We start from the raw sequence: 22,779 nt of genomic DNA, 5'->3' as shown, positions 1-22,779 counted from the left end.
TTAACCATCTCCACTACCCTCCACTCTGTTGCCCCACCACTACTTTTTCCAGCCTCTGGTAACCCTCATTCTATTCTCTATCTCCATGAGTTCAATTGTCTTAATTTTTAGCTTTCATAAATGAGGGAGAACATGTGAATTTTCTCTTTGTTTTCCTGGCTTATTTTACTTAAAGTCCTTGAGTCCCATCCATGTTGCTGCAAATGATAGCCTTTTTTAAAAAAAAAAATAGCTGAATAGCATTCCATCGTGTGTATGTACTATATTTTCTTTATCCATTCATGTGTTGGTGGGAACTTATATTGCTTGCAAATCTTGGCTGTTGTGAATAATGCTGCAATAAATGTGAGAGTGCTTGATATCTCTTTGATATACTGATTTGCTTTCTTTTGGGAATATACCTAGCAGTGAGATTGCTGGTTCATATTGTAGTTCTATTTTTAGTTCTTTGAGAAACCTCCAAACTGTTCTCTGTAATGGTTGTACCAATTTACATTGCTACCAACAGTGTACAAGGGTTCCCTTTTCTTCACATCTTCTCACAGCATTTGTTATTGCCTGTCTTTTGGATAAAAGCCATTTTAACTGGGGTGAGATGATTTCTCATTGTAGTTTTGATATGCATTTCTTTGATGATCAGTGATGTTGAGCACCTTCTTATATACCTGCTTGCCATTTGTATGTCTTCTTTTGAAGAAATAGTGTAATTATAGTGTAATTTGAAGTCAGGTAATATGATTCATCCAATTTTGTTCTTCTTGCTTAGGATAGCTTTGGCTATTTTGGGTCATTTGTGGTTCCATATAAATTATATGATTTTTTTTTCTATTTTTGTGAAGACTGTCATTGGCATTTTGATAGGGATTATATGGAATCTGTAGATTGCTTTGGGTAGTGTGGACATTTTGACAATACTGATTCTTATAATCCATGAACATGGAAATCTTTTTATTTTTTGGTGTCCTCTTCAATTTCTTTTTTTTTTTTTTGAGATGGAGTCTTGCTCTGTCGCCCAGGCTGGAGTGTAGTGGCGCAATCTCGGCTCACTGCAAGCTCTGCCTCCTGGGTTCATGCCATTCTCCTGCCTCAGCCTCTCCGAGTAGCTGGGACTACAGGCGCCCGCCACCACGCCCGGCTAATTTTTTTGTATTTTTAGTAGAGACGGGGTTTCACTGTGGTCTCGATCTCCTGACCTCGTGATCCGCCTGCCTCAGCCTCCCAAAGTGCTGGGATTACAAGCGTGAGCCACCGCGCCCAGCCCTCTTCAATTTCTTGTGTCAGTGTTTTATAGTTTTCATTGTAGAGATCTTCCATTTCTTTCGTTAATTCCTAGGTATTTAATTGTATTTGTAGTTATTGTAAATGGGATTACTTTCTTGATTTATTTTTCAGAATGTTCATTTTTGGGATATACAAATGCTACTGATTTTAGTATGTTGATTTGGATCCTGCAACTTTACTGAATTTGTTTATTCTAATAGTTTGTGGTAGAGTCTTTAGGTTTTTCCGTGTCTATCATCTGCAAAGAAGGATAATTTAACTTCTTCGTTTCCAGTTTGAATTTCATTTCTGTCTCTTGTCTGATTGCTCTAGCTAGGACTTTCAGTACTATGTTGAATAACAGTCGTGAAAGTGGGCACCCCTGTTGTGTTCCAGATCTTAGAAGAAAGGCTTTCAGTTTTTTCTCATTCAGTATGATACTATCTGAGGGTCTGTTGTATGTGACTGTTATTATGTGGAAGTATATTCCTTTGATACCCAGGTTTTTGAGGGTTTTTATCATGAAAAGATGTTGAATTTGTTAAGTGCTTTTCCAGCATCAATTGAAATGAGCGTATGTTTTTTGTTTTTCATAGTTTATATGATGTATCACATTGATCTTTTCAAAAAAACCAACTTTTCGTCTTGTTGATCTTTTGTATTTTTTGTGTGTATTTCATTTATTTCGACTTTGATATTTATTATTTTCTTTTGCTAATTTTGGGCTTGGTTTGCTCTTTTCTAGTTCTTTAAGATGCGTTGTTAGGTTGTTTAAAGTTTTTCTGCTTTTTTGATGTAAGTGCTTATTGTTATAACTTTTCTCTTAGTACTGCTTTCACTTAGTGCTGATATGCGTATGTTGAACCATCCTTGCATCCCTGGGATAAATCCCAGTTTTTCATGATGAATTATCTTTTTACTGTGCTGTTTAATTTGGTTTGCTAGTATTTTGTTGAGGATTTTTGTATCAGTGTTCATCAGATGTATTGACCTGTAGTTTTCTTTTATTGCTATGTCTTTGGTTTTGGTATCAGGGTACTACTGTCCTCATAGAATGAGTTTGGAAGTATTCTTTTCTCCTTTATTTTTAGAATAGTTTGAGTAGGATTGGTATTACTTCTTATAGTAAAATTCTGCAGTGAAACTATCAGGTTCTGGACTTTTCTTTGCTGGGACACTTTTTATTACAGCTTCAATCTCATCCTTTGTTGTTGGTCTATTCAGGTTTTGGAATTCTTCATGGTTCAATTTTGGTAGATTGTATGTGTCTAGGAATGTATTCATTTCTTGAAGGTATTCCAATTTATTGGCCTATAGTTGATCATTATAGTCTCTTAGGAGCATTTGCATTTCTGCTGTAATTCAATTGAATTACATGAATTGCACTGTCTCCTTTTTCATCTCTGATGTATTTCTGCATTTTGCCTAGTTATTCTGGCTAAAGTTTTGTCGATCTGTTTATCTTTTCAAAAAACCAACTTTTCATTTTGTTGATCTTTTGTATTTTTTGTGTGTATTCCTTTTATTTCTACTTTGACATTATTTTCTTCTGCCAATTTTGGGCTTGGTTTGCTCTTGCTTTTCTAGTTCTTTAAGATGCATTGTTAGGTTGTTTGCTTAAAGTTTTTCTGCTTTTTGATGTAGGTGCTTATTACAAACTTTTAGTATTGCTTTCACTGTATTTCATAGATTTTGGTTTATTGTGTTTCCATTTTCATTTGTTTCAAGAAATTTTTAAATTTTCTTCTTAATTTCTTCAGCGGTCACTCAGGAGTGTATTGTTTAATGTCTATGTGTAGTTTCCAAAGTTCCCTTTGTTATTGACTTCTAGTTTTATTCCATTCTGGTCAGAGAAGAGACTTGATATGATTTCAAGTTTTTGAATTTTTTAAGACTTGTTTTATGGCCAAACATATGGTCTTAGGTTCTTTTTAAAAAAATATTGCTTAAAAATACACAAGAACCTAGCCTAAAAAATTAAATTATATACAGAATTTAGAGGTTAAAAGTTGTATTTCAGAGTTAGGAGATGTGCCTTAAATAATTAGATTTTATTGTAAAGGGATTACTTGCAGCAATGCAGAAAGTGAATTTGGGATTTGGAGGGGGTATATCACAGGTAATAGGGATGCTGTTGCGGTTATCCAGCAGAGAAATGGTGAGGACTTGACCAAAGCTTATGGCAATGATACGGTGGAGAGTAGATTTATCTGAGGTATGAGGATTGCTGCTTGGATGAGGAAGAGGAAAAACGCTGGAAGGTAAGTGAATTATAAAATAGGAAAAATGTGTGAAAATTGAATACAAGCTTTGCAAATACTGAGGCCGAGGTTCTTTTATACATTCAGCTAGAGAAATAATGGGTATCAGTTGGGTATTCAGAGCTCAGGTGATAAATCTGGGCCAGGGATAGAAATTTAGGAGTTATCAGCATGTAGATATTAGTTTAAACCATGTAGGTTGTTAGTGTTCTGTAGTGAGAATATGGAGAGTAAGAAAAAGTGTTCCAAGTGTGGACTGGAGAATCTTGATGTTCGAAGCATAGGCAGTAGGAAAGGAGTCAGTAAAGCAGAGGCCAGAGTAGTGGCAAGAGGCATTATAAATAGCTTGTTAAAATTTAGGGGCTACTATTAGCTGTCACACTAGCTGTCTGACTTTAGACAAATTACATAACTTTGCTACACCTCGTTTTCTTCATTATGAAAAGTGTAAATTAACATGTGAGCCTCATAGGTAGGGCTGTGAGGATTGATTACGACACAGTGTCTTTCGAATGTTTTTGATGTGACCCAAAATAAGAACGATATTTTATATATTATGATTATGTTACCATATATACATGTATATATATGTATATAAATTTCCCAGAAAAATACTTAACCTTCCTACATGTGATATATTTGGATATTTTCTATTCTAATTTATGTATTTAAAAAGCTGCTTTGACTTTCTGATGGATAACAGCCAGTAGTGAGAAAAAACACTGAACTAATACACCTAGAACAGTGACTGATCACTTAGCAAACGCAGGGTAAATAGTAGTGATTGTTGTTTTTAAACCAAGAGAGAAAGTTGACTAAAATACAGAATTTCAGGCTGAGGCGGGTAGATCACCTGAGATGAGGAGTTCGAGACCAGCCTGACCAACATGGAGAAACCCTGTCTCTACTAAAAATACAAAATTAGCTGGGCATGGGGCACGTGCCTGTAATTCCAGCTACTTGGGCGGCTGAGGCAGGAGAATCGCTTGGACCCAGGAGGCAGAGGTTGTGGTGAGCTGAGATCACACCATTGCACTCCAGCCTGGGCAACAAGAGCAAAACCTTATCTCAAAAAAAATATATATATGTGTGTGTGTGTGCGTGCGTGCGTGCATGCATGTGTGTGTGTGTATATATGTATAGACACGGACATACATGAAGTCATTATTCCTCAGAAGATACATATAGATGAAATGAGGCACTTCTCTTATTGGCAACCAAACCTGTGAGTTTACCAAAAATGCAAAATTTGTTCAATGAAAAGAAGTATTGAGATTGTTAGAACTGTTACTTTCCTCGAAACAAATGGAAAAGATGAGAAAACATAGGTTCATAAATGCTGTGTATCATTTCCTGTGAGAATACAAAGCTTATTACACCAAGTCACGTGACTATGATCTGACTTTCTTTATTGGTAGAAAAAAATTAGCCTGCTCATTTGTTGAGTGTACTCTAAGAATGAGAAACTTGTGGCAAATCTGTTGTCATTTTTTTACCTGTCAGTCTTTGAGGTAGTTGTGCCCAGATAAAGAAATTACTCTAACATTTTATAGTGAATATAAATTGTTTTACTAGAAGGCAAAGAGAAGTATGGAGAAACAGCATGAGCCTAAAATGCAACCCCCTAAGGTAAGGACTTAATGGGGCACAATCATGTCAAAAATGGCCAGTTGCCTTTCAAAAACTTGCAATAAAAATGACATTCTTAGGTGGTTTTAAAAATGTGAATATTTTGTTTGTGATTTTTCACTGATGTCAAAGTTCAAAAGTGGATGACATTCACATGTTTTTAAATCAGCGGAAAACTCACACCACTAATATGTTATTCATTGCTGATGGTCTTATTCTAGTTCTACAATAGTTCTCAGAGGTTCCACTGGATACAGTAGCCTCTTTGTCAATCAAGTTGGTTGATTGACAAAGGCTCATTAAAGGATGAGCCATATATATATATATGGCTATATATATATATATATATATATAGCCTGGTGTACACTTCTAACCTGATGCAATTTTACCCTGTTAGCATTGTTAAGGTAAATCAAATTGGCACTGTGTAATCTTATTTCTCTGTAAGTTACAGTTTACCTAGAATTTAATAGTAACAATCATTGTCTCATGAAAAAGTAAATTTGTTTCATGTTTTACAAATTCTTTTTATATTATTGACAAAAATTAATAATTCTTATAAATTCAGTTTACTCTTTAGAAGTTATGAGAAATGAAAATAAATTATTGTTGTTTTGAAAATGACTGTCCACAGATTTTAAAAAAACATTTTTTCAATAAAGCATTTCTGTTTTGAGCAAGAAGGGTGTCTTATATATAACAATCTATTACCTTTGCAGAAGTCTCAGCACATCAAACATTCATAGGTAAAAGAAATAATTATGATGAATTTCTAATAACAATGGTGAGTTTTTAAAATAATTTGAGTATTTTTTTCCTTAACAATGTCAGTAATAGTTTATTAGTACTGGTGATTACTAGAGGGAGTTTTAGGTAAAACAGTACCCAGTAAATGTTTGAATGAATGAGACTCAGTTAAAAAAAATTTAAGGATTAGAAGTAAAATTTTTAGCCTTTCAGAGTTTTCATTGACTTAATTAAAAAACATACATGTGTTTTAGGAGGTTCCATGGTAGAACAGAAATCGTACAGTCTTCAATGGCATGTATAACAGACCCCTCTTTAGGTTTTGGCTCTACCACTTACAAACTCTGTGGCCTTCAATAAGATACTTGTCTTCTTTCATCTTAAATTTGTCATGGATAAAATGATCTCTGTGGCTATGAAAAGTTAGAACAGATAATCCTACAAGAACATAATATTTTTAAACATTATGTTTCCAAGCCCACCTTTAAAAGTTATTCAACCTATAAATGAATCTATAAAATATAGTTGAAGTACAGTACCAATGGTACTATAGAAACAAATAATATTTATGATAATATTTCTTTGGGAAAATACATTGATGTCCAGCATGTTAGCACTAAAGCAAAAGGACTGGGAATTATCCAGATGTGAGCTACTCCACAATGCCATATTTGGAGCTAGAGTTCAGCATGTAGGGGGATGGGGAGTGGTGGGACAGAAGGACAGAACTGAAGATCTTAGGGGGAGAATGGTTAAAAACAAAATAAGGGCCTGGTGCAGCAGCTCATTCCTGTAATCCCAGCATTTTAAGAGCTGAGGCAGGAGGATTGTTTGAGCCCAGGGGTTTGATACCAGCTTGGACAACATAGGGAGACCCATTCCTACAAAATATAAGATAACAAAACTAAATAGGTTAGTACTACAGATTGAGGAGCCAAAGGATCGGGATTATGATTTAAAGTGGGGCTTTTCCTTTCATTCCTCTTTTTTTCCCTTTCTTCTCCATTTCTTCCCCACTCTGACACCATTCTGACTAGAGGAATTTGGGACAGCACAGTAAATGGGACTGGACAAAAAGGGATCTTGGAGTATAGAGTGGAGATTGGCACTTCAGAGCAGGTAGGGGTGGGAAGAAGAGGGCAGTGCAAAGAAACAAATGTGTTGGCCCTGAATTTGCAGAGAAGCAAAATGCTGCCATCCTTCTCTCTCTTGCCAGCCTTACTCTGAACTAGTTGTTAGTGTATCCTGAAAACTGGATTTAAAAAGCTAGAAAGATTAAAATGAGTGATGAATGAAGCCAAACAAGGTATCCAATTTTTCTTCATTATTTAGATCTTTCTGGACATGTTTTATCATAACTAAATAAAGCCACAGGTGACTCTTAAAGTATCTGCAAGAGCTGGGCATGGTGGCACATGCCTACAGTCCCAGTTACGTAGGAGGCTGAGAAAGGAAGATTGCTTGAGCCTAGGAATTCAGGGTTGTAGTGCGCTACGATTGTGCCTGTGAGTAGCCACTGTACTCCAGCCTGGCCAACATAAGGAGAATCTTGTCTCTTGAAAGAAAAAAAAAGTATCTACAAGCAATTTAAAAAATTATCTTAGCCAAAGAGCTGCCATGCAGTTGGCCTTCTTTCTTTATAGTTGACTGTTTCTCTCCCTGCCTGTAAGGGAGGAAGTGAAGGTGAAGAGAAGGGAGGGTTAAGAGGAAATGGTTGCTAGAAGCAGTGAGGTAAGAGGAGGTCTTCAGTATTTATCTAGAATAGCCCTTTATATTTAAAGGATATACATTCATTTTGTGTGTATCTTCAGTGTAGCTATAAGACATTATTTTCCCAGAATTTGCTAGTATATCATCTGGTTGGTAAATTACAAAACTGGGAATAACTTTTTAACTTTATAATGAAGTACACTGATGTTTCAGGGATCTATTAAAAACATTGACCTCAAGACCTGCCTATAACCCCAAGGGGTAGATTACTCCCAGTCTCCATGTTAGGACAACCTTTTAATGGATGTCTTCTAAAATGAGGTTTGAAGTTATAAACTTATTTGAATTTACTTTTAAACTAAATATTACTTTATGTTTAAATATTATTAGAGGATCCATTATATTAGCCAAAATAAGTGATTCCAACTATATAAACTTACATAACTTTACACCTCAGTTTTAATTACAACTAATTCCATCTCATTTAGGCTTAAGATATAAATATAATCTGATTTTGAAAATATGCGATTAAAGTTATTTGGAATAAGATATAATTTGCAAATTATAAATACAGAAGTTGGAAGCAGTTCACTATGAAAAGATGATAAAATGCAGATACCTTAAAGAATTACCTTTTGAGTTTGTTTACTTAAATTATGTTGTAAAATGTAATATGATTCCTCAAAATATTTTTTAATTTGGGAATTTATGATGAATATAAAAAGATTCATTGAGAATGAGGAAGCTTCATATAGAGACATGATGCCCTGTGAATTAAAGTCATTAGCTGGAGTTTTGTAGATCATTTTAGAGGACAATGGCCACAAATTAAGATTATATTAAAGTGATTTTTTGGGGGCAAAAACATGTCTTTTGCTCATTGTGGAAAAATGAGCAAATGTGATTGAACAAAATAATAATAATTATCACCCATAATCTCTTCTTTCAAAGACAAGTAACTACCAGCTTTGTTTATATCCTTTTAGTCTGTTGGCTATGCCTCTATCTGTCTGTTGGTCCTGCTTGCCCTCGCTCTTCCTCTTTTCCTCCCTCCTTTGCCCCTTTCCTTCCTCCTGCCTTCACTTCTTTCCTCTCTCCTTCCACACATTTGTGTGTGTGTATGTGTATGTGTATGTGTGTATATATGTCTTTCAGCTTCTCAAATGAGATTATATTATGTAGGCTATATGATTATATGCCTTTGTATGTCCATATAAGCCCTAGAAATGGATTCTTATACTAATCTTCAGTTCTTCACTAAGAAACTGGTGATAACTCTTAGCAATGTTGAGTGTGACTAAACATTCAAACATTATATCCTTTCGAGTTCTGGAATCCTCTTTTGCATGCTGTCTGCTTCTTGTTTAAGTAGCATTATTACTAATCACAGAAAGTTCTTAGACGAGACTTTACTGATACAGATGCTCAAATTTGAAGCAGTTAAATTTAACTGTATGCTTTACTGCTTGTGAGGTGCTATAACTCACTGGGCTATGCTATAACTCACTGTGTCTTTCTCAAGCCTACTTTTTCTTTCTGTTATTTTCTTTTGTTTAAGTTCTGTGTCAGAGGTAATCAAAAGATACCATAATGTAGTTGAGAGGGAACTCTGGGGTCCAGCTGTGTTGGTTCAAATCCTTCTCCATCTTACTTGTTTTGTGACCTTGGGTAAGTTATGTAGCCTCTTTTGCCTCACATTTCTCGTCTGCAGTGGGGATAATAATAGTACTTACCTCATGGTGTTATTGTATTGAATGTCTACTGCATAGTAAGCACTCAATAAATGTTAGTTGTTTTTATTACTTAAATCTAAGTGGCAAACGTCATATTTATATGATTCTATTTATCAGAAATGTCCAGAATAGAAAAATCTGTAGAGATAAAAATTAGATTGGTGGCCTAGGGGAGTTGGGAGTGTAGGGAATGACTATTAATGGGTAATGATTTTTTTTTAGGGTTGATGAAAATGTTCTAAAAGTAATTGTGGTGATGGCTGCACAAGTCTGAATATACCAGAAACCACTGACTGATACACTTTAGATAGTGAATTGTATAATAGTTCAACGGTATCTCAATAAAACTGAATATATTTTTAAATATAAGTCTGGCACATTCTTGATCAAAATTAAGTCACAAATTGCCAGATACAAACTGACCACAAGCATGTACTTCCTATACCATATGTACATCTAAGTCCCTTGCTAAGAATACATTCCAATTTAGTTTGAATAGAAATTACATTTATAGTCTTTAGAAATATAATCAGTTAATAACTTGATTATATTTTCAGCATATATTATATATATTTGATTATATATTGATATTGATTATATTTTGCACAATAATTATTTTACTTTATTCTGTGTTTATTTTGGGGAAAACGCTTTTTTTTTTTCAGTTGGAATCACTTTTAATATTTAAATACAAAAAATGAGCACTGGCTTCTGTTTTTTTAAACACACACAAAAATCTAACAGCCAAAATGTGCAGAGGAAATGAGCTCCCGCTCTGTCTTCCCCAGTCCCCATCCTGTGGCTGAAGCTGCAGCCAGCCTCTTTCCTCTTATGCATAGGGATTCATAGTGGCCACATTACACCACAGTTGTAATGCATTTTGTCTGTTTTACATTGTGTGCATGTCCCTCCTCAGCAGCTCCATTCTTTAAGGAAAAAAAAAAAAGCAGTCATTAATGGTCCGGGGCACATCCCTCCCACTGGCATCAGTTCCTACCCCACAGGAGAAAGTGAGATCTTCCAGCTAGGAGCAATTTTGTGAAAAGAGTGTGTGGCTAGAGCTGGAGTAACCATTTGCATGGCTGCACTGTGGTATCAGAGTGAAGACTGAAGTAAGTCAGGATAGCGTGGAGGGCACAGTTGCAAGTTAAGTCTCTTCATGAGGCAATGTGGGGAGATTTCTCCCCACCAGGTTTAGATGGATCAATGTGCCAAAGTTAAAAAAAAAAATCCAAACAATCAGCAGTTCAAACACAATTGAATTTCTAACTTCTCCCACAGAGACAGCTCATATACAGCAGTAACAATCTAGATCTTTCCAGGAAGTGAAGGTAGAGCCCCTTGCATTCCTCCTGAGAGCCCTGTGTTAGGCCCTAGAAGTATCTGCTGCTGCTGCAGTTGCTGGTGTTGCTCCATTTGCATCTTCTCAGTCTCAAAGAAAACGGGAAGAACCAGGATCATAAAGGAAGTGGTCCCAATCCACACGGCTGCCCTGGAAAACCTGTACATTTTGTGAGCCACAAAGAGGGAGAGAAAGAAGAGGTTCTGGCCGCAGACCGGACCCTCTTGGGAAACATCTCCGTCAGGCCTCATAGTCTCTCCGACAAAGGTCTCATCTAGCTTCTCCTCGTCGTCCTTCTCCAACTCCTCCTTAGTCTTCTGCACGTCGCCTTTTGGGAGCAATTCCTCCGGGGACAGGGGTTCCCCTGCGACAGCGGCCATGGCTGTAGGGGACACCAGAAGTGGAAAAAAAGGATAGGGAAAAGGTATTTCCACACCACTGTGCTTGCCATGGATAATTTTTGAAATGAATGGCAACACAGAAGGAAATTTTATGTGTGTGTGTGTATGTGTATGTGTGTACGCGTGTAGAGCGAGAATACACACACACACTACATATATATATCATGTTACATTTTTTTCCTCTTCCATGGTCTATTTCAGACATTTTTAAGAAATGTCTTAAATATTAAATATTTCAGACATTTTTAAGAAATCTGTGCTAGCATAGATAGCACAAATGGAAATTATTTGGCCTTATTCCAGTCTACATCCTTAAAACTTCAAATAAAACATCCATATTTGGAGGCTTATTTTTCATGTTATATAGTTTCAGTGAATGGGCTCATTGGGAGAGAAAGTACACCATCTGTATACAAGTTCATCTAAAATTCACAGCAAAACAGAATATTTTCCCACCATTATCAATTTTCAGCAGATTTTGTTTCAGATGTGTGATTGAGTCACTGAGCCAGGAAAATGTTTACCTGCAAAGTGAGCTAATAGAAATGGGAGAAGCTTTTAAGTTCTAAAATTTCAGTCATCTCTGTCTAGCGTCTTCCCTAGAGGAAGGAAAAAGTGGGTCTCTTCCCTTTTTTATTTTCCCTTGTTAATCACAAAGCTTCTTTGTACTGGTAGGGCCTTGATGGTGGCTGAGTGCTGGCTGTTTATCATGTTCCCGTCATCCTCAAATGCAAAATATAAAGAGGAGAACACAGCTTTGGGTTTTCAAGCTTTGTGACAGCTTAGGACCTCTGAATCTCAGCTGCTCTCTAATGCTTTCTAAAGTGATTTGATCACTGAAATGGATTATGCAATTTTTATGGTTTTGAGCTCTTTGGGCATGTTCAGAACAAGAATAATATTAAAAATCAGACAGTGGAAAACAATTGAGCCTATCAGGTTAGATTTCTTTTATTATCACAAAAGCATCCAGCTCTATTATTGGAAGCACAATTGTTATCTTAACTTCTGTTTCTTCCTTGAATGTTAAAAAATGTTTGTTGTATTTGACAATTCCAAATTCTAATATTGTGGATGAACCTTCCTTGCAGGGTGTGATTGTAAGATATTTTCAGGGATTCTTATGAAAGATAAGGCTTTCCTTATCTCACTTTTGAAAACCATCAGCAACTTCTACTGATAATGAAACACGTAGAGACATTTATTATAGCAAGCCTAACTTGTTGAAATTACTTGAATGCTAAGAAGTTTATAATCGTTAAAATTCTGGTCACTTTCCTGAATTTATTATCTATTTCTTTTGGATTTGTATTACATCCCTTTTAATTTTCTGTTACATTGTAATGATTAACAAAAACTGTGTGAGTAAATACGAGTTAGAGTGATGGAGCTTTTGCCTTCTTAAAAGAAATAGGCCTAATAAAATAGGGCATTAATTTTTTATTGTTCTTTGGAAAAACAGAAATAGTACTGATAAGGATGAAAAAGAAAGGGTTTTTTTTAATCAAATGAGGTATTTCTCTTTATTGATTCCTAATATGCAGTTGTTAATAAACTGTTACAAATTTAAATGTCTGATGTAAGGGCTATAAAGCAGTTCCCAAACTTTAACATGGATCTTTTAAAAATGCAGATTAAGATTCAGTAGGTCTGGGGTGGGATGTGAGCTTCAGTAGTTCCAACACTCTCCCAGGCGATGCTAGTCCTGGTCCTCATGTCACACTCTGAATAGCAGAGCCGTAAGTCACATCAGGAAATAGCTTCTGTAATTGTCTTTAAAATCTGTAATTTTAAGAAATTCCAGAGAACTTAATTCCACTGCTTCTCTTGGCAACCTATTCTAATAGTTCACAACAAGTAGAGTCAAGACATTTTTCTCAACATCTTAAATTTCTGTAATGGGAATTTTCTCAGTTAAAACAGAAAATAGCTATTCATATAATTACTTTAGAAAGTCAAAGATTATCAGGTCTCTTTCTCCTCCCTCTTGCTTTCTTCTCAGCGCCAACCTCCTTTAATATTTCCGTATGTATATTTTGCCAAAATACATATTCTGCCTTGATTTATTACCCAGTTTTAACTACAAATCTTCTATATGGGTTAGAAATCATGAGTCTGTTAATTATTTAGTAGAAGAATTGATAAAATAGAGACTTTTCATATCCAAAATTTCTCATTAATGTGTGAAACAAAAAAATTAGAAGTCTCCGTTTCTTTTTAAAATTTTGTTAATTGTATAAATAATACAGTTTCATTTAAAAATTCAAACAATGCAAAAGTATAAATAATAAAAATGGAAAATTCTCACCCCTTTATATACCTCCCTCTTCGTAGTTCTCTTTTTTTAGTTGAAACCATCTTAACAGTTTGCATATATCCTTCCAGAATTCTTTTTTTTTTTTTTTTTTTTTTGAGACTCTTTCATTTACCGTGGAGTGCAGTGGCACAGTCATGACTCACTGCAGCCTCAAACTTCTGGCCTGAAGTAGTCCTCCCACCTCATCCTCCCGGGTGGCTGGGACCACATGTGTGCACCACCACTCCTGTCTAATTTTTTACTTTTGTTTTTTAGAGGCGGGGTCTCCTTACGTTGCTCAGGGTGGTCTGGAACTCTTGGGTTCAAGGAATCGGCCTGCCTTGGCCTGCCGAAGTGTTGAGATTGTAGACTTGAGCCACCAGGTTCAACACAGAATTATTTCTATACATACCTTTGTACCTATGTTTATATTTTAAAAAATGAGATCACAAATTATATATTGTTCTGTAGTGTTTTTCTATTTAATGATGCATCTTAGGATTCTATCCAAATGTCAGTACGTATCCTCATTGTTTTTAGGGGCTGCAAAAAAAAATCTATAAATAAGTATTTAAACCTTCTCAACAGACATTTATACTATTTGCAGGTTTTCATTGTTGCAAACTGTACAACCATGAACATTGTTTTTAAAATATCTTTGTGCTTCTGTTCCAGTATTTCTAAATTTATGTTACTGTTTATATATTATTGATAGGTTAGATACTTAGCTACGAATGGATTCTCTGGTTCAAATGTACCAGACATATTTAATGTTAATAGATATTGCCAGATTGGCCTCCAAAAAAGGCAGTATCCATGTATTTTCGCTCCAAGAGTGCTTATTGATTCCTACATCCTAGTTCATGTTGGTAATTTTTATCTTTTTCAGTCAAATCATCTAAAATGTACGTAATACCTCATTTTTGCTGTACTTTGTATTTCTCTGATAACTAATGAGGTGGAACACCTTTTCATTGGTTTATTAGCCATTTCGATTTCCTACCTCTACCTATTTTTTATTTTTAAATTTATTGCTCTGATTTGTAGGAGCTCTTTACATGCTATTAATGTTTGTTCTTTCCTGTTATATTGTTATATCAATCAGCTACTATAAACACAACCATGAAATCTGAGTGACATATTATCTGGCCAGCTCTGTTTCATGCTGCAGGTCTGTGGGGGCAGTTGGGGAAGTTCAGCTCCCCATGTCTTCATTTTGAGCCCTGAGCGGAGGTGACAAAAATCTATGCAAGGAAGGCTGTCTTCATAGCAGTAGCATGAGATTTGTTTCTATTAACATTATCTACAAAATATGGATACATGTATACATTAAGCACTTTATTTCAATTTAGCACATAAATATCTGCTCATTTACCAAGGCGTTTTTTGTGAGTATGAGTTGCTAGGTGGAGTTCTGAGTTGTTTTTGTTATAAGATATTGTCTTTCCAAAGCATTCAACTCAGTTTTCATGGAAAAAAAAAAAACAACTTTCTTCCTTTTTGTTTTATGTAATATGTAAGCCAGTTACATAATTACATTAAGAAGTACAACTGACATGAACACATTTGGGGACAAATACAGCTGAGTCTTGACAAGCATATAACAACTAATATGAAGAGAAGTGTATGTGGTCCTATTTGGAGTAGTGTTTTATTTTTGAGCAATCAATGTGCATATTAGAATATTTACAGAGTAAATAAGGAAACTAAGATAAATTTGTCCTATTTAATCTCTTAAATGGAGATTGGATACAAGAACTGTTAGTAAAGAGCACATTTTGAAAATATTTGCTAAATTCTGATTCTTCATATTTTGTTACTGCAATATCATCATCACTGTCCTCTTCTCCATTCCTTTAGAATTTTTTCCATGTCTTAAAGCTGTCAAGATTTGGCTCCTACCATTTTTGTTTTGGCTCATTATTTATCCTAGTAGAGCCAGACTTCACTCATACATTTACTCTAGGAACTGGTTGACATATTTGACATATATCTTGATTCTTGCATATTAAAAGTAACTGAAGTTCAAAAATTCATAAACTGTAAGCTGATTTAGTGTTCTTTTTAGTCCAGTATGTTGCAACGTTTCATAAATAAAAGTGTTATTCTCTAAAGTGAATAATACCAATACTTAAGTTTCACAGGATCATAGGGTTTTAGAGTATGAAGCAAATTAGAGATTATGTAATACAGCATTGTCAATTTTCTGGTGAAGAAAATGAACATGAAAAATTTTTGTAGCTTTTCTTAGATCACACAGGAGTTAGTGGCAGAGACAGAAGTGGAATTTTTGCATAATTTACTTTCAAATACCAGTAATTATTTTAAAACAATTGAATATTTTGAAATTTATGTGAGCGACATGGCAAATAGACCCAGTATTATTTTTGTACTCGTAAATACCACATTGTGATGGCAAGCCTTTTAGAAAGGAAATATGAAATTAAATGAAGGACCTAGAAATCAAGGAAGATAGAAGTTTGGTAAGAGATTTCTTAATGCATATTTTGGATTTTACATATGACATAGTTTAAACTGTAGTGGAAATATCATACCATATCATGGAATGCTTTATCTTTCTATTTGAAATAGTAAATATTTCTAATTAGTGCTGTTAAAAATTTTTGAAATTCCTTTATTGTGACTAGGTTTTAAACTAGAAAAGAGGATAAAAGCTACTTTGTAGTCAGATGTCTATGATCTCTGTCTATGTTTCAGTCTGTCTCTCTCTCTTTTTTCTCCTCTCCTCCCCCATCTCACTTTTCTTTTCTGTTCTCTTTTCTTTTTTTTTTTGTTGTTTGTTTTCTGCTTTTACTTTAATTTATAATGTCAAGGAAGTAACTAGTAATCCACTATGGCACTTAACATTATTAGTCATGTCATTTTAAGTGTGACAAGTATGTAGATAAATGGCATTTTAGATCCAAATTAAATTTATGTTACTGTTTATATATTATTGATAGTTTCTTTTTAGTAGGAAGGAACTGTACTTTGCATTAGCATATATTTATAATCTCTTTTGATCTTTTATCATGAATTGATCACTTTTTCTTATGAAATGTATTCAGATATGTATTGAAGACTTATTTGAATGCAGTCTGTACATTTTAAGAATTTCAACTGTTTAATCTCTGCAATGTAGTTCCAGCCTTAAGCTCATTGTTTATAGTCTGTTGTCATTTAAATTCAATCTTCCAGATCTATGGTAGGTTAATTTTATCAATGAAGTCGGAAAAATCTTAAACTTTATTCTTTGTATATTAGCTTTGAGGGCATTATCTTGCTTACAGTATTAAAGTTCATTTTGTTGAGAAATAATTGACTAGATTTTCAAAGAGACTTATAAAAGAGATTGTATGTTATTTTAAAGCTGTGAACTACTTGAAATGTCATGAGATGGGTCTGAAATTAGTTGTAGAATATAGTTATATTATAGGTTATACATTCTTATGTATAAGAGTAAATTGGCCACAGTAATAATAAGCTACAATTAAAACATGAAACTTTGACATAAAGAAGAAATTGGAATGTTACTCACAGCTGTTGTCATAAAAGGGATTGACTAGAAATTTATTGTCTATTCACACTTAGATCAGCTCTTTTGGAAGGAAGAAATTTAGAGCTAGAACAAATAATATAAACTGATAGTGAGAAATATAGCTAGAAGCCAAGATTTTTAGTCCTACACATCTGGTTGTGATGATTTTGGAATCTTTACACTCTGATAATATGTCTTTGTTATGATTTTAGAATATTTTCTGGCCAATTCATTAAGCAGATATGGAAGCAAGTACTGAGTCAGACCAAGTTCCTATCATCCATGAAGAATACTGGACTCTTTTCGTTCTGAAAGAGAACAATTCTTTGGATTGTTTCAGGGAACCATTTTACCATATTGCATATAAATTGAGTCTATTACTCCTCAATGTTTTCTCTTCTCTTCTTTTTCCTCTCTTCCTCCAAATTTGTTTCCTTTGTTTGACTACTATGTCAGACCAAATTTTAATAAGGATCTAAACACTTCTGGAAAATAATTGGTATGCCCCTTTTATGAAATATTTGAACATTCTCTTAAAGATGAATTTAACCCAACCAGCCACTATTTGATAGCATATTTAAAGAAAATAAAAGACACACTTAACTTTAAAATAGTGTTTAGGTGGCTTTTATAGGATGCCAAATTATCTCTGAGATAAAAACAGGAGCACAAAGTATTTTGTATTTCATTTCATCCCTTAGGTCATAGCTTATTATTAAACATTGTATAGAAAATATCAGTGATCATTGTATGCACTGAGTCAATTTCTTACTGAGAATCTTCCTAGTTTTCTCAGTGTTCCTTGAGATTCTGAGAAAGTAATTTAAGATCTCTTTACATGCATGTAATTTGTGGTAGTACACTGAGCTATCGATCTATTGGCCTTACAGCTAAAAGGTTTTCTTGAAATCCTTTTTCCATTTTTGAACAAAGATTAAATGTTATTCATGACTCAGAGTAATGAAAAAGGAAATATTTATTTTGAGGATAAGCCAATTTATATATTATTGGACATTGCACAGACCACCCAGGCCTGAAGCCTACTGTTTATAGTTAAGGATTTTAAATCTACATATGCTCTTGAGGAGCCAGAGTTATCTATATTACAACTGGAAAGTTTTGTGTCTGCAAAGGGTAATAATTTCATGTTCTCCACCCCTAAGTTCCTCACCCTTGGCTGGTAAAATTCCTGTCAAGATTATTTTATTTCCACAGGGGGAAAGGCTTCTTTGGACCTCAGTAATAATAACATTGTGAAATTTCATCTATCAAAAGACTGATGTTTTAATATTGTTGGAAAACACTAGAGTAATATTTGTCTTCAAAATCAGTTTGTTTGAATATATATGTATGTATATATAGCAGAATGTAGCTGACTTGTTTTTAGTGCAAATTTCTAGTTTCTTTGAAGGTTTATTTTCCTGGGCATCAAACTTTAGAATTCTTCAAGGATTGGTTCTAGGCTCCCTTATTGTCTCTCTTTTTTTCACTGTAAATAATTTATCCCATGCTTATAGCTTTAACTACTATCTAATGTAATAGGAGGGGAGAAAAGAGAAAATGGTGCAAAACAGAAGCTATCAGACATGAACCTCCTCAGCTTCCCATTGGAAGGTCATATCTGTTAGCTTCTATGGTTCTCACTAAGCAGAAGGCAGGGTCTTTGCTGAAAGAAAGGATAGAGGGTAAAAGGCCTGAAGAGAATTTTTGTGGTTTGAAGTACTTGTTTTGTATAGATCAGACTAAAATGACAGGTTTACTTGGGCTGTGTTCAGGATCCCTTTGAGTGTGGTGATTATGTTTTGTTGTGTGGTTTTCTCTAGCAGTACATTGTTGCCTCATTATAGGCATGGAGAAGGTGATTAGTTTCATCTAGGGTTGGAGTTTTGCCAGGTGGAGGTGATGTAAGACCTGAGGAGAAAGGAGCTTAAGGTGGTAGAGTGTTTCCTAGGGCCATAGAATTGAAGCTGGATAAGGAGGATAGTGAGAAGAAAGTATTGGAAATGGAAAGAACTATGGCACTAATGAATCAGAAGTGTCTTAAGAGTCCAAAGAACTCTGCCATAAGTGGTAAGTGAGGTCTAGTTATGCATTCATATAAAATGTGTGTTATATTAATAATAAGTTAACAAAAAGCAATATTAGAATTGTAGTTACTTCATGGAGAGGGAATGGATGAAAAAATTATCATCTATTTATTTCATTTATTTAGATATGTAGGAAAAGATAGATTTTGAGCTGAGAAAGTCCTAAATGATGAGTAGGAAGTCACTTTCTAATTTCCTTCTTTTACACAAGATAAGCATTCTAGCCAACCTTCTCTAAAGAATGGAAAACTAGCTGTATCTGATTTCACATGACAGTGGGGGCTTTATTATAGTAAAAGAAAAACAAAAGTGTTTTTGTGAAAAAAACCATTTCACTGGAAGGTATTTTTGTCCATAGAGGTTAATAGTACACATCAAATAGTTATGTAAGTTTATTTCTTTTCTTATTCAGAGCTTGGATTTCTTGATTGTTTTTTGTGATACACTATATAAAAACTTCATGAAAGTAGAGAATTATATACGTGATATACATTTCAAAAACGAATGCATGAAACTAAATGTCATGATCAGTATTCTTTTTTTTTTTTTTTTTTTTTTTTTTGAGATGGAGTCTCACTCTGTTGCCCAGGCTGGAGTGCAGTGGGCATGGTCTCCACTCACAGCAACCTCCACCTCCCGGGTTCAAGTGATTCTCCTGCCTCAGCCTCCTGAGTAGCTGGGATTACAGGTGCCTGCCACGATGCCCAGATAATTTTTGTATTTTTAGTAGAGACGGGGTTTCACCATGTTGGCCAGACTGGTCTCGAACTCCTCACCTCAGGCAATCAGCCCGCCTCGGCTTCCTAAAGTGTTGGGATTACAGGTGTGAGCCACCACGCCCGGCCATGATCAGTATTCTTATTTCCCTGTAATACAGTGTGCCCTAGAGTACAGGATAACTAAACAAAGTTCTGTTCACATGCTCACTTTCAGGGGAGGTTAAGTACACTCTTTTTTGCCCTGCTCTCCCCTTCCCCCTCTCTTCCCTTCCCCCTCTCTTCCCTTCCCTCTCCTTTCCTTTATTTCCTTTTCTTTTCTTTTCTTTTCTTTTTTCTTTTCTTTCTTCTTTTCTGTTTTTTGAGACTGGGTCTCACTCTGTCTCTCAGGCAGGCACCCTCCCCACACCTGGAGATTTTTTTTTTTTTTGTAAAGACGGGGTCTCCCTATGTTTTCCAGGCTGATCTGGAACTCTTTGGCTCGTGCAATCCCCCTACCTTGGCCTCCCAAAGTGTTGGGATTACAAGTGTGAACCACCATGCCAGGCCCCTGCTCCTTTCTAAAGATGGTCTGAATATGAATATTTACATGTCTTACTGATTATATACCCTTTGTCTATCAATGATTGCATTTTAGATGACTTAAATTTCCAATAAATGATTTAAGAATTTAAACTGGAATGAGATAACCTTCTTAATCTTTATTTTAAGAGTGTATTAAGACCAAAATTTAAATCTTTAGGGTCAAGAATATTGAATGGATGCTCATAGATTTAACAAAGAATTCTATTTTGTCTCCTATTTGCTATTTTTTTTTGGCTGCACAATTAGTAAACCCAATTTACTAATGTTGTTGATATTCTTTATTTGTTTTGTATGTTTTGTTGCTTGTGGAAACCTGATCAGAGCTTTTGAGAATGTATTTCAGTCAGAAGTGATTTATTTTGTGTATTTAAGCTGGATTCCAGCTGTTTGAGGTTTTTCTCTTAGAAGCCTAAGTTTCAGGTAGCATCTAGATTGAAAAGACAGTTCTGCTTAAGATGCCTATCCTAATCTTTCTTAAATAGTTTAAATTCTTTGTTTTTCTAAGTTTCTCATAAGTTTATTTAGATTTTTACCTTAAAAATAACAATTTATGCTTAAACTTGTTATAGAGGTAGGATTATAGATTTTCAAATTCACTTTTAAAAATGGCTAGTTTTGGCCGGGCGCAGTGGCTCATGCTTGTAATCCCAGCACTTTGGGAGGCCGAGGCGGGCGGATCATGAGGTCAGGAGATCCAGACCACGGTGAAACCCCGTCTCTACTAAAAATACAAAAAAATTAGCCGGGCGTGGTGGCGGGCGCCTATAGTCCCAGCTACTCGGAGAGGCTGAGGCAGGAGAATGGCGTGAACCCGGGAGGCGGAGCTTGCAGTGAGCCGAGATCGCGCCACTGCACTCCAGCCTGGGTGACAGAGCGAGACTCCGCCTCAAAAAATAAATAAATAAATAAAAATGGCTAGTTTTAAAGAAGGGGTATGTGTTAAAAAATTACTTCTACTTTAAGATTTTTATTTAGATAAATTAATAGCATTCAGTAGGTTCTAAGAAGTCCTACAATATATAACTAAAGAACATTTCCTTAGTGTTTCTAATTCAGAGGTTACATCCTCTTTTTATATGAAGAGGAATGAAATCATTCCCACCATATGATTTGTCATATTTACTTTTTCCTCTGAAACTAAGTAAGACTTTTTGTAGCTCTCCTGTACTCCAGAGCACACTGTTCTTGTGGAGAAATAAGAATATTGATCATGACATCGAGTTTCTGTAAACTATTGCTTTTTTATTTTAGTCACCAAAATATAAGCAATTTTATATGTAATTTTGGCTTATAGGACTTATCAAACTTTTCCTGTTTATTATTAAAATTGAGTTTTATAAAAATCATAATGCATAAATTTAAAAAATGTTTAAAACAATATTTTCTAGTCAGACATGAGCCGTCATTATTCTTTGGCTACAGATTGCTGTGTATTTTCTCTCGCAAGTTTTTTTTTTTTAGAAACTTTTTCAGATTCAGATAATATATACTTGAAGGAACATCTGAATAAATCATAATTCGTTTTGTCTTCATGTGACTCACAGTGATAAAATACTTTTCATGAAGCTTGCTGTATCAGGTGACCTATCGGTTTACTTTTAGAAAGGTCATTGTGATTGCTGCCTTCTTGACTATAATCTTTAGAAAAAGACCTCCTTCAAAATTATATACCACCACCAAAAAAATGTAATCATTGACTTGGTTTAGGAGCTGTTCCATTTGATCAATAACCAGCCCCCAAGAGCTACAGTATGGTCACATTAATGTACTATGAATTTTTTATGATTCCAAAATCAATGAAGAGAAAAAAGTTGTGTCGTGCATTTTATTACCACTCTATGAACTTTAATCTTTAGAAAGTCACTTGATATCTGCAGGCTGCAGTTACTTTCATGATTATCTAAAACAGCATTGTCCAATATGGTAGCCACTAGCACATATGGCTATTGAGTGCTTGAAATGTGGCTAGTCAAATATAGATTGCCGTAAGTATAAAGCATACATCAGATTTCAAAGACTTGGTATGGATAAAGAATGTAAATATCTCATCAATAATATTTTATATTGATTATTTGGTGACATGATAATATCTTGGATATATTGGGTTAAGTGAAATATATTATTAAAATTAAAGCCTGGGTGCAGTGGCTCATGCCTGTAATCCTAGCACTTTGGGAGGCCAAGGTAGGCAGATTGCTTGAGCCCAGGAGTTCAAGATTAGCCTGGTCAACATGGTGAAGTTCCCCTCTCTATAAAAAATACAAAAAAATTACCTGAGCTTGGCAGCATGCGCTTGTTGTCCCAGCTACTTTGGAGGCTGAGGTGGGAAAATTGCCTGAGCTCAGGAAGTCGAGGCTGCGTTGAGCAGAAGTCATGCCACTGCACTTTAGTCTGGGTGACTACAGAGTGAGACCCCCATCTCAAAGAACAATTAAATTAATTTTATCTATTTCTTATTACTTTTAAAAATATGG

The 22,779-nt window shown here is 34.9% G+C and overlaps 1 protein-coding gene and 1 pseudogene across 3 annotated transcripts in view; one reads left to right on the top strand and one right to left on the bottom strand.

Moving 5' to 3' along the window:
* Positions 1–22,779, top strand: part of TMEM135 (transmembrane protein 135) — a 273,418-nt gene that overhangs the window by 198,903 nt on the left and 51,736 nt on the right. The window lies entirely within an intron of this gene.
* LOC105738804 lies at positions 10,586–11,062 on the bottom strand (annotated as a pseudogene).

The sequence above is a fragment of the Nomascus leucogenys genome, chromosome 15 (assembly GCF_006542625.1).
Source record: "Nomascus leucogenys isolate Asia chromosome 15, Asia_NLE_v1, whole genome shotgun sequence".
Taxonomy (NCBI): Eukaryota; Metazoa; Chordata; class Mammalia; order Primates; family Hylobatidae; genus Nomascus; species Nomascus leucogenys.
The sequence above is the reverse complement of the archived record's forward strand: the minus strand, read 5'-3'. Positions and strand labels throughout refer to the sequence as shown.